At 44.9% G+C, this 14,424-nt stretch overlaps 1 pseudogene; it reads right to left on the reverse strand.

Annotated features, from left to right (window-relative positions):
- Positions 1–444: 444 nt before the first annotated feature.
- Positions 445–1,793, reverse strand: LOC144317635 (elongation factor 1-gamma pseudogene; annotated as a pseudogene).
- Between the last annotated feature and the right edge of the window lie 12,631 nt (positions 1,794–14,424).

Consider the following 14,424-nt stretch of genomic DNA (forward strand, 5'->3'; position numbering starts at 1 on the left):
TCAAAAACTGATGGTGTGCATGTGAATATTTACACACTTAACAAACAAACCAGAAAATGTGCCCACCTACTACATACTGGTTTGTGTAGTTCACTACAAGACAATAGTTGACATTAATCACTTCTTCTATTCTTTATTCCGTGTTCCCTTTGCCTAGGCTGGCACCTCAGTTGGTTGAATTCTTCATTTGATGGGGTATCACTTTATTTAATTCCCAAGGATATGAATTCTCAGTGGTCCTGTCTTTTGTTGTTATGCTATTGTTTTCCCTTAACTTTTACTTGAGAATATAAAAGTACTAAGAGACACCCCGGAGAACACTCCAGATTCTAAACATAGCTCTGACCTCATCATGTAATAGTGACCCTATTTTTCTTTTTCTTTTTTTTTTAAGGGTTCAATGTTCAGTTTCCTTTAATGACCCCCATCTCGCTGAAGGGCAGGTACAGGCAACTAGGCGATGACAAGAGATGTTTACTTGAAGATCTTGCCCTGATTGAAGATTTTGCCCACATGCTGGAAGGCCCCCTCCCAGGAAAAGTACTCTCGAACCAGCGTCTGGGTCTCCTCGCTGCCAGGATCCAGTTTCCACCACATATAGGACTCGTAGTCCACCTGCCAATCTGGACTCAGCGGAAAGGCAAGCTCCTGGCCTCGGAAGACCCAGACTCCAGAAATGGAACTGCTGTTGTTGGTTCCAAAGAAGATGACACTGGCAAAGGCATTCTTCCTCAGCTTCAGCTTGTCCAACCACTGGAACATCCCAGTGATGAGGTTACAACTCATAAAGGTCTGAGTGAGCTCCTCAGGGAAGTGGTACTCAGCGTACCACAGGGACCAGCCATCCTTATCAAAGTGCTCCCAGAAATACGGCAGTGCCACAGTGAGAGTGTCCTCATTGGAGTACTTGCACTTAAATTCGTCCAACGCAAAGGTACTCTTGGGCAGGTGAGCAAAGGGGCCTTTGGCCTTTGGCTCAGCAGCCAGTGCCTGCTCACATTCAACCATTTCTTCCTCAGGAGCAGGGGCAGCAGCCTTCTTCTCTTTCCGCTCAGCCTGGGGCTTCTGCTTCTCTTCCCGAGAACCCTTCTCTTTCCGTGGGGTGTCTTTTTTAGGTTGGCTCTCTGCAAACTTTTTAGCATCAAACTGGGCCATCTTCTCACAGAGTTTCACCTCCCCCAAGACAGCCCAGAACTGGGGCTGGTTATGCAGGTAAGGAATCAGCGGTTGGTATTGGGGAAGGCCTGGCGGAAAGAAGGCTCCAGGACCTGTCTATAGAGCCACAACAGGGTGCAGACAACTGTGATGTCAGCCAGTGTCACACGTTCGCCCACCAGAAAAGTCCTCGTCTTCAAATGAGTATCCAGGAGCCCCAGAATTCGCCTCACTTCCTCCTTTGCATTCTCTGTGGCCTGCTTGTTGTGGTGCATGATGCCCAAGGTAGGAAACACCCAGGTACTGGCTGGGGGCACTATGTCGCTATCAGCAAAGCTCACCCACTGCACCACCTGGGCTGCTGCCTCTGGAGTACTTCCCCGCAGCTCCTCATTGCTCACATAGTAGGCAATGGCATTGCTCTCAAACACACAGAATCCATCATCACCCTCAAATGCTGGAACCTTGCTGGCAGGAAATTTACGGAGAAATTCAGGGGTGCAGTTGGTTTGGCCAAAGTGGAAGTGGGGTGGTACGGAGAGCACGCGGACCTGAGCCCCACTGTACTGAGCAAGAATGAGAGCCTTGAAGGCCCTCCAGTTTTCAGGATATGTGTACAGGGTCCCGGATGCCATGGTGATTCCGCAGAGACTCTTTTTCTTTTTTTTTTTAGATTTTATTTATTTATTCATGAGAGACACAGAGAGAGAGAGAGGCAGAGACACAGGCAGAGGGAGAAGCAGGCTCCATGCAGGGAGCCCGATGTGGGACTCGATCCCGGGTCTCCAGGAATACACCCTGGGCTGCAGGCGGCGCTAAACCGCTGTGCCACGGGGGCTGCCCGTGACCCTATTTTTCTTTGGTTATCAGATTCAACCGTTTCAGCAAGTAGAGTAACTGCTTCCTTTGTCTGTTGGTTCAGTGACATGAGGAGCCCCAAATGACCAGGCAGTGTCAGCTTCCAGGTCAATTAAATCAACCCTGTGCCCCATGGTGGAAGCATTCCTCTACTGGGAATCATGACCTTTAAGCCAGCAGAGCTCAGAGATGCATGGGTGGCTCAGTTGGTTAAGTGTCCACCTTCAGCTCAGGTCAAGATCCCAGGGTCCTGCGATTGAGCCCCACATCAGGTTCCTTGCTCAATGGGCAGTCTGCTTCTCCCTCTCTCTCTACCTGTTGCTCCCTCTGCTAGTGCTCTTTCTGTCAAATAAGTGAAATCTTTAAAAAAAATAAACTAGCAGAGCTCAGAGTTGCAGGAATAGGAAGCAAAAAATTTATGGATATATTATTAGATGTAATTATGACAAGAACTACTTACTACTAAGAACTACTTACTTACTACTTCCACTCTTTGATTTCTAGATTTGTATATTTTGGGTGCTTCTTCAAAGCAGTTCATCCTGTAAAATGAAGCCCAACATTTCAAGATGTTGTCTGCCTTGTGACTTGGTGGGCCAGATAATACTCAGTATCTAATGGGCACCTCAGATCACATGGCCACTTGATGTCCCATGGTCAAACACTGAGTCTCTACCAACACCTAGTAGCAAGCTTGGAGCCAAATCCAAAGGAAAGGAGTTCTCTGACGAAGAGGGCATAGAATTGCTCCAAAAGTTTGTGTGTGCGTGCTGTGACTCTCCATTAGGGCTTCCCGGTGGCTCCTATCTGCCATAGATACTTCAACTGTCGTTTGACCTGTTGGGTCAGAAGACCCAAATGGTGGAACCATGTGCACTGCAACCTGAGTCTCCCACTCCATGACCTGTAAGCCATTGGGGAGTCTGCTTGAGATTCTCTCTCCCCTCTGCCCCTCCTCCCTTAAAAAAAAAGAAATACAGAAAAGAAAACATAAGTAGCATCATCCCTGCAGCTTTCCCAAGTGTGCAACACAGCTTTTAGTTTCCTATCTTTAGAGGGAGGCAAAGTTCTGGGATCCTAACTTGTGGTCCTTCATAGCCTTAATTCCATGATTCTGAGACCAATGTGAGGTTCTGTCATTGGCCAAGCATTCATTCAAAAAACTAGAAAAATAACCACTGGAAGAGTCAGTGGTCTTCCTTTATTCACTGTGATTTAGACATTAGTCAAAATTCCATTTAACATCTAACCACCATAGGCCCCTTCTGGCTTTTTTGGTTCCCAGGAATTAATGATGATTCAAAGCCAGTATCTAGTAATCTCCAAAGAGTCTGAGAATGTCCATTTCTCCAAGAATACAGTTACCTTAGTAAATGGCTGCAGAGCCCTTTGAGGAAAGCTTCAGAGATTTATACTGCATGCTTATGGGGTTTTGCAAGATCCTGTCTCAAGGGGACACTGGGCTCAATTCAATCCAGGGGCTCTGAGTCAATGATCTGCATTAGCTCCAAACTGTGACCATCATTATGGAAATTAAGTCAGGTTTCTGGCTACCTGACCTGTCATGTTTCTGCTCTGAAGATCAAGAAATATTTTCTTTTTTTTTTAATTTTTATTTATTTATGATAGTCACAGAGAGAAAGAGAGAGGCAGAGACACAGGCAGAGGGAGAAGCAGGCTCCATGCACCGGGAGCCCAACGTGGGATTCGATCCCGGGTCTCCAGGATCGCACCCTGTGCCAAAGGCAGACACCAAGCCGCTGCGCCACCCAGGGTTCCCAAGAAATATTTTAATAGGCTGCCCATCTGTTTTATTTCTAGGGTCACCATAGCCACAAAAAAACCCATGCAGGTCAAAACATTCTGATTGCCTTCCTCGAGAGCCCAGTATGGCTCTGGTGACCAAATGTTGCCACTTGGCCTCTTCTCGTCCAGGACTCCAGCTTTCTTACTGAAATGTTGGAGCTCATCTCAGGGGTGGGCCTTACCCCCACTACTCCTGGCCTACAGGAAAGTGCACAGGGCTCATCGAGGATTCTGATCCTCCTCCATGCTACAGTATTGCTGGCTTCTTCATAGCAGGTGTATCCCCTGAGACTTCTCAGGAGATGCAGTGAGGAGGGGATGTGCAGGACACATGTGACAAATCCACTCCCATTTTCCCCCTTCCTATGCTTTCACATTCCTTCTACATGATTCCAGGGAAGTACTCACACTTCAACCTCACTGAATGGAGGCCATCATGGAGGGCAAGGTTTAGTCAATCAACTCAGCAAACTGCTAACTCCTCTCCCAGCTGTACAAGCTAACACAGTGTGGTAGATAGCAAAATAAAATGGCCACATGTCCCTCCCCTCTCTGTATGTACACCCCTTGGCAATGTGACTTTATTGCAACTCCCATCAAGAGGTAGGAATCTAGGGATGCCTGGATGGCTCAGCGGTTGCTTTTGGCTCAGGGTGTGATCTCACGGCCCCAGGATCAGATCCCTTATCGGGCACCCAGTGGGGAGTCTGCTTCTTCCTCTGCCTCTGTCTCTGCCTCGGTCTCTGTGTCTCTCATGAATAAATAAATAAATAAAATCTTAAAAAAAAAAAAAGAGGTGGGATCTATTGCTCTACTCTCTCAAATCTGGATTGGCTTTGTAATGTGCTGTGACCTACACACTATAGCAGACACGATTTTGTGGGTGTTCTAAGGCCAGGTCCCCCAAAGCAGGTGGAGGTGTCCCTGAGGAGGGGACCGTCAAAGGAAGGAGCCAGAGTGGGCCTCTTGGGGGACAAGAGGCCATGTGCAGAGACAGTCCCAACTGATGGCCTGTACCAACAGGCCAGATGTCTTGGGGCATTCATCCAGCCCTGGCCAAGCCACCAGATGACTGCCACCGCATGAATGATCCCAGATGTGACCAGCAAAGGAATCGCCCAACTGAGTAGAGCCAAATTGCTGACCCACAGAATCATCAGCAAATAAAACGATTGTGGTTTTATGCCACTAAGTTATATAGCAATAGATAACTAGGACACACATCCTACCAGGAGTCTCTGGTAAGTGATCTCATACTGAGAGGACTCAATCCAGAAAGGCCATCTCTGACAAAACTGCAAAATACAAACTAGGTGAAGAGAGAGCCCAAAGCAATGGAGGTGAAAATCAGTGGGGGAGGTGAGGCAGGTGGAGAGAACACGCCTGCAGCATGGATCTCAGGCAGAGGCAGCAAAAAGCCAGGGTGAGAGGCTTATGGGTAGTGACAGCACAGCCTCAGGTGTGACCATGGGGTAGAGGGCTGAGGCCAGGTGGAGACTGAGAAGCCAGCGGATTGGAAGGACCATCTATGTGAACACTAAACATGTCCAGAATGATGGCTGGAGTGGTGTCAGAGACAAGGGCAGCAAGTCAAGACCTAACTCTTTAAAGGGATGAGGAGTGACCAGGGTGTAGGGTGTCTGCAACAACAGTATCGTCAAACAGCATGAGAGCTAAAGCTAAGTGGAGTGGAGAGGGGTCATATTCTGGAAGTGGAGCAAGGAGGTCACCCACTCTACTTCCTGGCCCTGGGGGAAGGAGGAGTGAGGGAGAAAGAACAGCCACCATTAGAGCTAGTGGTAGGGGATCCAGGGTCCTCGGGGAGAGCCAGTTGTCCAGAAGAGCTAGGAGGTGAAGGAAACCGTTCACAGAAGACAAACTCTAGGGCCCTTCCCATGCCTGAGGTCAAGGGAGCTTGTGGAGGCTTCCAGTAGTAAGGGAGTGGGAGACGGGATGAAAGAAGGGGAAACAGGGCCAGATGGGGATTAGGCCCAAGGAGGAGGCTGAGGAGGCTGACGGGGACAGAAACAGGGATAAGAGGTATAATGAGATTAGTACTGGCTGCTTCTGCAGCAGAGGGGTGGTGAGAGGCTTGTCAAGGCTGGCAGGGGGAAGGGCAGGGGGCAGAGAGGGGCACACAAACACTCAATGCAGAAACAGTCGTGCATAAGCTTTTCCAGAACTCTGACTCCTGCCAACACCTGTCCAAGAATGGTCAAGGAGGTGATGAAAAATTCAGTGAAATAGAAGAGAGCACAAGAACAGATCCCAATACCGATTGGATTTTATGTATAACAATGATGGGCTTTTGATTCGGTGAGAAAAGAAGGGTAGTTTATTTACTAAGCGATGCTGACCCAGCTGGTCTCCCACCAGGAAGACGATGAGCTGGGACCCCTGCCTCTCACTGTAGCCAAATAAATTTCAGACAGTTTAACACCATAAATGTAAATAACATGCAAAATATATTCCAAAAGACCTTTTATTTATTTTTTTTAATTTTATTTATTTATGATAGTCACATAGAGAGAGAGAGAGAGGCAGAGACACAGACAGAGGGAGAAGCAGGCTCCATGCACCGGGAGCCGATGTGGGATTCGATCCCGGGTCTCCAGGATCACACCCTGGGCCAAAGGCAGGCGCCAAACCGCTGCGCCACCCAGGGATCCCCAAAAGACCTTTTAAACCAGACCAGACAGCCAAACCCCATGAGAGTAAATGTATACACATATAATCACATAAAAGTTATAAATTGTTTATGGCAAAAGACACCTTCCCTGAAGTCAAAAGGGTGTTAATAGGATAGGAAACCACTTGAGGGGATCCCTGGGTGGCTCAGGGGTTTAGTGCCTGCCTTCGGCCCAGGGCGTGATCCTGGAGACCCAGGATCAGGTCCCACTTCAGGCTCCCTGCACGGAGCCTGCTTCTCCCTCTGCCTGTGTCTCTGCCTCTCTCTGTGTGTGTCTCTTGTGAATAAATAAAATCTTAAAAAAAAAAAACCTTAAAAATAAAAGCCTGAGCACATAAGGATGAATATATGTAAGAATATTTATTGTATCATTAGTCATAGTAGTGAAAACAAGACAAACCTGGTAAATAAATGGAATGCTTTTAATTTTGGTTTTAAGATTTTATTTATTTATTGATGAGAGATACAGAAAGAGATAGAGATATAGGCAGAGAGAGAAGCAGGCTCCCTCTGGGGCACCTGACTCAGGACTCCATCCCAAGACCCTGGGGTCATGACCTGAGCCAAAGGGAGATGCTCAACCCCTGAGCCACCCAGGTGTCCCTAATTTTATTTTTTATTAAGCTTTTAATTTTAATTCCATTATAGTTAACATACAGTGTGATATTAGTTTTAGGTGTATAACATAGTGATTCGACCATTCTGTAAATGAGTCAGTGCTCATCATGTGTACTCTTAATCCCCTCCACCTGTTTCTCTCATCTCCCCACCCACCTCCTCAAACCATCAATTTGTTCTCTGTAATTAAGAGCCTGTGTCTTGGTTTGTCTTTCTATTTTTTTCCTTTGTTTAATTTATTTTGTTCTTCAATTCCACATATGAGTGAAATTACATATTTGTCTCTCTCTGGCTGACTTATTTCACTTAAACGTTATACTCTATAGCTCCTCCATGTTGCTGCAAATGACAAGACTTCATTCTTTTTTATGGTTGAGTAATAATCCATTGTGTATATTCGCTACATCTTCTTTATCCATTCATCTATCAATGGTCACTTGGGCTGTTTCCATAATTTGGCTATTATAAACAATGCTGCTATAAACACAGGGGCGCACATATCCTTTTGAATCAGTGTCTTTGTATTCTTTGCATAAATACCCAGTAGTGGAATTACTGGATGGTATATTTCTCTTTCTATTTTTTCTAGTATTTCTATTCCTATTTTCTAATTTTTTAAAAGATTTTATTTATTTATCCATGAGAGACACAGAAAGAGAGAGACAGAGACCCAGGCAGAGGGAGAAGCAGGCTCCATGCAGGGAGCCCAATATGGGACTCGATCCTGGGACTCCAGGATCATGCCCCAGGCCACAGGCAGGTGCTAAACCACTGAGCCACCCAGGCGTCCCATCTATTTTCTAATTTTTGAGGAACCTCCATACTGTTTTCCACAGCAGCTTCACCAGTTTGCATTCCCACCAACAGTGTAAGAGGGTTCCCTTTTTCTGCCTCCTTACCAACATTTGTTGTTTGTGTTTTGATTTTAGCCATTCTGACAGGTGTAAGGTGATATTTCATTGTGGTTTTAATTTGCATGATGATTAGTCATGATGAACATCTTTTCATGTTGGTCATCTGGATGTTTTCTTTAAAAAAAAAAAAAGATTTTATTTAAGCAAGAGAGCACACAAGCAGGGATAACTAACTGCAGAGGGAGAGAGAAAAGCAGGCTTCCCGCTGAGCAGAGAGCCCATTGTGGGGACAGATCCCAGGACCCCCAGATCATGAACAGAGCTAAAGGTAGATGCCCAACCACCTGAGCCACCCAGGGACCCCTTGGATGTCTTCTTTGGAGAAATGTCTGTTCATGTCTTCTGCCCATTTTTTAATTGGATTATTTGCAATTTTTTTGGTGCTGAGTCATATAAGTTATTTCTATATTTTGGATAGTAACCCTTTATCAGATATGTTGTTTGCAGTTATCTTCTCCCATTCAGTAGTTTATCTTTTAGTTTTGTTGATTGTTTCCCTTTGTTGTGCAGAACTCTTTATTTTGATGAAGTTCTACTTGTTTATTTTTATTTTTGCTTTTAATAAAATGAACAGATAAGGAAAAAAATTTTAAAGACATCTAGGATAATAACCGTTGTTGCCAGCTTTTTGTAAACTAACACTTGTAGGTGCACATATAAATGCATAGAGAGACAGAGAGATGGGCACCAGCAGTATGATGGTGAATGTTCTCAGGGTAGGGAGATTTCGGGTAATTATAATTGCCTTTCTCTTTTTCTTTTCAGTATGCTTAAATTTTTACAGTGACCAATGCTGTTTTCTTCATTGTGGGGGAAAAAAAAGTTGTATGGGTGGGTATGATTGGCAGGTCTTGGTACAGGAGAGGCTCTGTGGGAAACCCTTCTGGCACCCTCCTTCCCAGGTACCCTCGATCCTCTCTCCCTGTTTGTTCCCTTCAATCATTCAACACAGACAGTGAGTAGCTCATTAGGGAGGTGGGGTAGGGGAATAGGAAAATGTGTCATGGGTACCCAGGGAGAGAGCATGTCAAATGCTGTAGGGAAAGCAGGGAAGACAAAGACTGAAATTGTCCCCTCAACTGAGTGACATGAGAGTCCGAAGACCTAGATTAGAGCAGCTTTAGTGGCATGCAGGCAGCAGAAGCCACCTTGCAGGAGTGAATGACAGGGTGAAAAGAAGAGGCAGCCTGGTAGACTAGAAGGGCACAGGGGTGAGTAAGGATGGTTTGAATGAGATGTCAGTTAAAAACCATGGGGCGGGGTGTATGTGCCTGGGTGCAGCAGCTGGTTAAGCGACTGACTCTGGTTTTGGTTCAGGGTGTGATCTCAGGCTTATGGGATCAAGCCCCACGTGGGGCTCTGTGCTCAGTGTAGTGTCTGCTTAAATTTCTCTCTGCCCCTCTCAAATAAATAAATAAATCTTAAAAACAAAAACAAAAATGCGTGAGGGACTACATGGGTTTTCAAATTTATTTAAAGGAGTATGCAAGCCTAAAAAGTTGAAATCACAGGTGTAGACAACCCCTTCTGAAAGTGCATGGGACTTTGAGTAAAGGGAGATGGTGGGACCTGCAGGGCTTGGGGGCTTACTCCAGAGAGACTTGCATGCAGCCAAAGGCCAATGGGATTAGGCCAGCTGGAGGGGGAGGGAGCTGAACAGGACTGGAAAGAGACAATGAGTGGAGCCACAGAGATGCCCATGTTCCCAAGCCTGAACACGCATCAGAATCACCTGGGCAGCTTTTTCAAAATTCATATCTAGATGCCCCCAGAACTACTCACTCAGACTCTCTAAAAGTTGAGCCAAAGAATCTGAACTGTAAGCTCCTTGAATTTTTTTTTATTTATTTATGATAGTCACAGAGAGAGAGAGAGAGGCAGAGACACAGGCAGAGGGAGAAGCAGGCTCCATGCACCGGGAGCCCGATGTGGGATTCGATCCCGGGTCTCCAGGATCGCGCCCTGGGCCAAAGACAGGCGCTAAACCACTGCGCCACCCAGGGATCCCTGTAAGCTCCTTGAATGGCATTTTAAAATATACCAATTATTTAGAGATAAATCTATCAAAAGATGGGCAAAAATGCATTATACAGAAAAAATTTTAAATTATCTAAATAGGGAATCCCTGCGTGGCTCAGCGGTTTAGCACCTGCCTTTGGCCCAGGGCGCGATCCTGGAGTCCCGAGATCAAGTCCCGCGTTGGGCTCCCGGCATGGAGCCTGCTTCTCCCTCCGCCTGTGTCTCTGCCTCTCTCTCTCTGTGTCTATCATATATAAATAAATAAATAAATAAATAAATAAATAAATAAATAAATAAATAAATAAATAAATAAATAAATAAATAAATTTCTCTAAATAAATGGACATGTGTGAGTACACACAAACACACACATATAAATATGTCCATGTTCAAGTATTGCAAGATAAACTTCCAGAGTGCAGACTTCCAGTTACAAGATTAACAAATTCTAAGGATCTAATATACAGCATGGTGATTATAGCTAATAATACTGCATTATATATATATATAAATTATATACTAATATATTTGATATATATCTAATTTAAATATATAATTTAATGTATAATTTAAATATATAATATATATATATATATATATATATATATATATATATATATATATATATACAAAGTTCCTTAAGAGCAGGGGCACCTGGCTGGCTCAGCCAGTAGAGCATACGACTCTTGATCTTGGAGTTGTAAGTTGAAGCCTTATGTTGGGTGTAGAGATTACTTAAAAATAAAATCTTTTAAAAAATAAATTACTGGGGATCCCTCGGTGGCGCAGCGGTTTAGCGCCTGCCTTTGGCCCAGGGCGCGATCCTGGAGACCCGGGATCGAATCCCACGTCAGGCTCCCGGTGCATGGAGCCTGCTTCTCCCTCTGCCTATGTCTCTGCCTCTCTCTCTCTCTCTCTGTGTGACTATCATAAATAAATAAAAAAAATTAAAAAAAAAATAAATTACTTAAAGAGTAGATCTTACATGTTCTCACCAAAAAAAGAAATGATAATTATGTGACAGGATGCAGGTGTGAGCTAATTTATGGTGGTAATCATTCTGTAATATATAAATGCATCCGACCAACACCTGTACACCTTAAATTTACAATCTGTGTTATATGTCAATTATATCTCAATAAATCTGGACACTCCCCCCTAAAAAGAAATTATTATAGGTCCCCTTCATCCTATATCTTCTCTTCCTAACATGTGCATCTTAAATAGGAAACAAAGATTAGAAGACTTGATGTTGAACAATGTATTGATCTACAGGTTCAGTGCAATCAAATAAATATCCTAACAGAGTTTTCTTTGGGGGAGGGGGTTGAGGGTTTTTTTTGGTGGAACACAACAGGTTGATTCTAAAATACATATGGAAATGAAGGGGCTAAAGATAGTTTCCTTCCTAAAGAACAACATGGAAATATTACTCTACTGAAAAGCAAGACTTTTTGTAAAAGTACGTACAGTCATGAGGAGAGGGTGATATTTGTACAAGGACAAACAGACTGGGAAAACACCAGAAGCTGATGTCAATATGGACAGTGTGGGGTTGTGATTCATGTGGCATTGAAGAGCACAGGGAAGGATGAGCGTTTTCAGTAAATGGATTGAGTGTTCATGCGAGGTAAAACTGGAACTTGACTCTGACCTCACACCGTAAACAAATAAATCCCAAGTGGGTTGTTGTCCTAAATATGGAGGGCAGAACAATAAAGATTATAAAAGAAAGGGGATCACTGGGTGGCTCAGTGGTTTAGCGCCTGCCTTCAGCCCAGGGCATGATCCTGGGGTCCCGGGATCGAGTACCCTGTCGGGCTCCCTGCATGGAGCCTGCTTCTCCCTCTGCCCGTGTCTCTGCCTCTCTCTCTCTGTGTCTCTCATAAATGAATAAATAAAATCTTAAAAACAAAAAACAAAAAACAAACCTCAGGGTGGTGACAGATTTCTTTTCATGATACAAAAGCACCAACCTTAAAGGAGAAAAGTCTGACAAATTTGGTTTCATTAAGATTAATAAATAGTTCCATTTGCATAACACTCTAAAACAGGCAAAAGTACACCACAGTGTTTAGGGAAGTGTTAGTTTGAAAACTGGCGCCTGTATACGGAGGGCAAAGAGAGCCCCAAGAAAGAGACAGGCCACTCCTGGCCGCAAGGCTTGTCTGTAGTGGCCATAAGGAGTAGAACTCCGCACTCGCCTGCCAGATGTGAGTTTGGTCACGTGTATACCCAGACACTCTCAGTGCCACCTTATTCTTTCAAGACTATGTCCTTGAAAATGGCTCCCACTATGGGAATGGTGGGTAGAAGATACATTCCAAGGATGGAGGGAGAGGGGATGAGGAGCCTCAGATTACTTGAGTCCAGCTCCAGGGCCAACTGACAGTCATGTCCTCTTGATTACCTCTTCCAACAGGAAGCATACTCAGGCTGAAAATGATCTCAGGAAGCTAGGACGTGATTGCCATTGAAGTCAGGATAGTGGTTCCCTGTGAACGAGAGGAAGGGGCTGGGGCTTGTAGAGTCTAACAATGTTCTATTTCTTGATATAGATGAGATTACATGGGAGTTGGCTTTATAATAATGCATTGACATGTACATTTATGTTTTATGCATTCTTCTGTATCTGTGTTATCCTTCATGCAAAGGTTTTAAGGGAAAAAATCTCCACTCATGATTCTGATGAGCAACCACATTTAGGAACCCCTGATCTAGAGTGTAGCTAGAGTGACACTGTAAAATCAGGTCTTTTTTTTTTAAGATTTTATTTATTTATTCATGAGAAACACACAGAGAGAGGCAGAGGAAGAGACACAGGCAGAGGGAGAATCAGACTCTACACGGGGAGCCCAAGGCGGGACTCAATCCCAGGACCCCGGGATCACAACCTGAGCCCAAGCCAGATGCTCAACCACTGAGCCACCCAGGTGCCCTGTCACTTTGTTTCAAGTGAGAGAATCCAACCCTGACTTACAAATATTAGATATTGATTCATTATCTGAAAAATCCAAGATAGTTTCAGGAACGGCTAGTTCCAGATACTCTAACAAGATTATGAGAAATCTCTCTTTGCTCAGCTTTTCCTATTATCCTGCAGGCTCTCATCCCCAGGAAGACCCCCAGCCAGTCCAGGCTATGTCCTCCTGCCCACTGAGCCACTTGAGCAGAAAGAAAATGTCCCCTTATCTGGAATCTCAGCAACAGTCCTGGGGGTGGCTTTCCCTGGACTGACTAGCATCACACGACCAATTCTGCTGTTGGCCAGGGGTCTGAAATTTTTCCTCCAAGGAAAAAGTAGATGCCATTACCAAAAGGAAAGAGAAAAAATGATTGGGCACAATTGGGATCGATGGGCTGGAAGTCCTGATGGGGTCAAAGGAGAGGTGTAGTGGAAGAAAGTGAGCAAAGGGTAGCAGGTGTGGTGTGGGAAGACTGCCAATCAGAGAGGGGATGTCTGAATTGTAGTTTCGGAGGTGGAGCAGTTTGGGGTGACGACAGGGTCCAGGGTGTGCCCTGGCAGTGAGTAGCAGGAAGGTCAGGGTGTTGGAGCCTCAAGAACTCATGCCCTGGTCTTTGTTAATAAGGGTGGAACCCTAATAAAACACAGCCCCATGTGGTTCAGTCTGAGAACAGTGTCTGACCCAAGGTATACAACCCAATAGCCTAAAGGAATTAACAAGCAATCTCACTCCTTAGTCACGCTTCTCAAAGGACTTCAAAGGGATTCAGATGCACAGTTCACAGCCACGCTAATTAAAATCCTCTTTCTTCTCTTCCCTCATTCCTCATGTCCTGAAGCTATTCTGTGCTGCTCCTTTCAATATCCATCTCCCACCAAATAATAATAATAATTAATAATAATAATAAATTAAGGTTCTTCCTCCATACCCAGATTTTTTAGCCACATGGAAGAATCAGTCTTCTTTAGGAAGGGAAGAGAGGGATCCCTGGGTGGCTCAGCAGTTCAGTGTCTGCCTTTGGCCCAGGGTGTGATCCTTGAGTCCCAGGATCAAGTCCTGCATTGGGCTCCTTGTGTGGAGCCTGCTTCTCCCTCTGCCTATGTCTGTGCTCCCCACCCCATGTCTCTTATGAATAAATAAAATATTTTTTAGACAAGGAAGAGAAGAGAGATGGAGGAGAAATTGGACTGGCAATTGCAGGACTCTTTGGTAGGCCGAGGATGAGGGAACATTCCTGCTCAGCCTCTCCCCCACCATTGTCCTACCACAAGGAGAGGGATCTAGATGTTAAATAATAACAGCCCCTGGAGCTGGTGGTACAGTAAAATGAACAGGAGTTTTTATATACATGGTCCCCAACTCCATCCCTCTTCCTTGATAGCCTCCATTTGAGAACCTA

The sequence above is a fragment of the Canis aureus genome, chromosome 7 (assembly GCF_053574225.1).
Source record: "Canis aureus isolate CA01 chromosome 7, VMU_Caureus_v.1.0, whole genome shotgun sequence".
NCBI classification, from domain to species: Eukaryota; Metazoa; Chordata; class Mammalia; order Carnivora; family Canidae; genus Canis; species Canis aureus.